The sequence below is a fragment of the Pinus tabuliformis genome, chromosome 7 (assembly GCF_031772625.1).
Source record: "Pinus tabuliformis cultivar Carrire ecotype Pingquan chromosome 7, CPIR1, whole genome shotgun sequence".
NCBI lineage: Eukaryota > Viridiplantae > Streptophyta > Pinopsida > Pinales > Pinaceae > Pinus > Pinus tabuliformis.
This window is the reverse complement of record NC_142293.1, coordinates 782,700,432-782,704,025: the sequence shown is the minus strand read 5'-3', so window position 1 is coordinate 782,704,025 and position 3,594 is coordinate 782,700,432.

Here is a 3,594-nt window from a genome sequence, read left to right as displayed (position 1 = left end):
TCCTAACCTCTTCATTTCCATGTTGTCACTGGTCAAAGCTATACTGTACCACTTCAACCCTCATTCTTCTAACTTTTTACTGTCTCATTAGAGAAATTTTGAGGTCTAAAATGGGTTTAAAAAAAAAATACAACCAAAATCAACTTTAGAAGAACCAATAAGGTTCAAGATGATGATGTCAACCATTGGGGATGATTTACCATTTTTGGAGTAAAAAGGTGAAAAGATTAAAAAATAAAAAATAAAAAACTATTTTTTCAACTCGTATTTTTAACTTATCTCCCTAAAATTTTACTCAAATTACGAGTGGGAGCACTTGTTGGATGCATAATTTAATTCTTCATCCAAGGAGTAGCCATGTTGCATACTTTCGATGGACCTTGCTATACAAAAAATGAGAACTACATGAAAAACATGATTGTAATCATGTTTTTTTATGTAGTTTTCATTTTTTTAGCAAGGTCTATCAAAAGTATGCAACATGGGTACTCCTTGGATGAGGAATTAAATTTTGCATCCAATGATTGTTCTTGATTGAAATTTTAGTAAAACTATAGGGAGATAAGTTGAAAATACGAGTTGAAAATGTAGTTTTTTTCCTTCTAAAATTGATAATGTAATCTAATATTGTTTTATTATTTCCACTACTATTTTATAATATTCCTTAGGAGGCCCATTTATACTTCAAACTTTCTTTAATGTTTGTTGCTTATGTTGTTATTTCATCCACAACAATTATTATAGACATTATAATATAGATAAAAGACAAGAGATCGTGCTCATGATCTTGCTTTTGCAGAGCTATTATGGCAAGATAGTTGTAACAAGCCATGTTAGCACATAAATGTTAGTTAATCAACAATTTTATGCATCCATATACATGCTTGCATAGTCAACAAAGGATACCTGTCAACTCCATTGTTAGCTCATCAATCAAAATGAAATATATTAATTGTCAGTGCATCCTACATAGGAAAATTACAAAGTAACTATGTCAGCCATATATGCAACCAAATAATCATAAATCGACTTTTAATACACAAAGGTTTGTATTGTTAATTTTCTAAAAATCAACATGACCTTGGTGAAAGTGTTCACTTGCTAATCCAAACTGCGTTGTACAACTAGAGAGATGGGATAATTAATATATATTTTTTAATTAAATAATTAATTAATTTTTTTCTTCAAAACTCAAAATAAATGTCACCATTGTGTTCGCCTCAATGAGACGTTTCTGGTGATATAAACTTTTTCCCATATCTAACCTTTGGATCAAGAGTTATAACTCTTCAAATGTTTTCACTACCTCATCATCCTTCTGCCATGTGGAAACCACGTGGCGGTCCAGTCAACTTCTCATCTCTACTTGTCATGGTCAGATCAGTTGTCGACCCATTCATGCCTGTAAACATACATACATTGATCCTTGAACGTGTATGCCAACTATATATATATATATATATAGTTGATATATATATATATATATATATATATATATATATATATAGGTTGATAGAAATATTTTCATTACATGGGCTCTATTACCCAACCCTTTTCACCTTGCCCACTTACGAGTTCCCCAGAGTCAAATTATTTTGGGCTGACCTGTAAGGTGGGTTCGCCTATGCGGCAATAGTTAAACTACTAGGCTCGCATGTACACCATTGAAGCCCGAACTTATGTCATCTCGCTTCTTTTAAAGGTGTGTCCCAAATTATACTCTTTGGGAATAGCCTCTTGGATTATGTGCCTTGGCGGGTCCATAGCTCTATGCCAACAACACTTTCAATTGGTCCACTTTTGGCTTGATGGGGCTTGGATCTAGGTTTAGAGTTAGTTGCGGTAGCCAACAAAGCGCAACACTACTAGCCTTTTTTGCAACAACCCATGTAGCACAGGTTGCATTCTCACTCGAGACAGTGTTGGGGGATGCTAGAACCAGGTTTCTGCATCCAAAGAACTATGTGATGTGTTTCTGTTACACTTAGGGCTTTATCCGACCTTCGCGAACCCTAACCCTTAAAACTAGAAAACTACAACAACTAATAGCTAACAGAATTAAACCCTTCACTGATTGCGCTAAACATTCAAAACATCATGTAAATAAACATATCTACTTCTTTCGCGCATCTATTAAGTACTTTTTATGATAAATTGCATAAAACAGATCAATAATACAATAAATTTAGAGATACGCAATAGTACACATATATGTAAATAACTCTTCAAAACAACATTTATTATGCTTAGATCTTCAATTACAGATTCTTCCAACCCTGTGCACATAGCTGCAGGGGCATGCACACTCAACTGCAAACATACCAAGGTCTTCGCACACACAGATGCAAGAGCCTCCCCCTTCGCCTATGTAAAAAAGATAGACTTCTATCTCTTACTTAGATCATCGACTGCCTTCTTTCTCTATGACTCCTTTTATATCATTCTTTATTACAATGCCATGGTCTGGGGACCATGGGCAAGTCATAAAACAACTTAACGCTTAACAACTACGGGGATTTGACCTTCCTAAAGCCCCTTTGACTCCTATCGACCTGCACAATCCGCTCCTCAAAATGCAGAGACTTTAAAATATTAACTAAAACTTTACAAAATTTAACCCCAGGGGACCCCGTCCCCACATGCCTGCAACACAAAGTTGTGACCCATCCTGAGTCACTTTGCTGGTGTTGTCTAGATCTTTACTTGCACACTGTTGAACTCTGTCTTCAATGCTTGAAGATATGTTGTTCCCTATGCAGCGGCTTGACGAACTTATTCAACCAATTTCTCTGTGGTTGGACCTTCGACTGCAAGGCCCATGGTTCTCTACGTTTACTGCATAGCCTTTAACTTCACCAAACTATCCTTCTGGTAGCGTAGTTTATAGTCTCGCACTTCTTTACAACTGCCTAGAGTACCAAGAATGTCCTGCATTCATATAGTCATTGCACAGGGGTAGGATCATCCCTGTACAACTTTAACCGGCTCCCATTGATTTTTCTTGGAAAAAACTCTTCGTTTAGCTTCGCGAGCTGAACTGCACCTCCCTCCGTAATCTCCTTGACGATGTATGGCCCCAGCCAATGCACCTGGAACTTCCCTGGAAACTTCGAAAATTTGCTATCATACAGTAGCACTAAATCTCCAATTTTAAAGGTGTGTTGTTTAATGTGGCGATCATGCCACGCCTTTTCGCAAACCTTCTGCACTTGTCGATGAAAACCTGCCAGGAAGTGATCTTCTTCCAACTCAACTATCTACACAAGGCATTCTTCCATGGTATCCCGATTGGCCATCTCTATGACTGCAGCAATATGCAAACTTGACATGATGTATTCCATCAACATCACAACCTCTTGTCCATAAACCAACTTAAATGGTGTCTGTCCAATCAACTTTTTACAGGTAATTCTATACACCCAAAGAACAGATGGCATGCACACATCCCAATCATTCTGATTTGCAATACAAATATTCGTCAAAGAATTCTCCATGATCTTGTTAAAGGCTTCCACTGTACCGTTTGCTTGAGGATGATACAACGTGCTTTTCTGATGATACATCTGGATCTCTTCAAGCAAAGAAACAATTGTT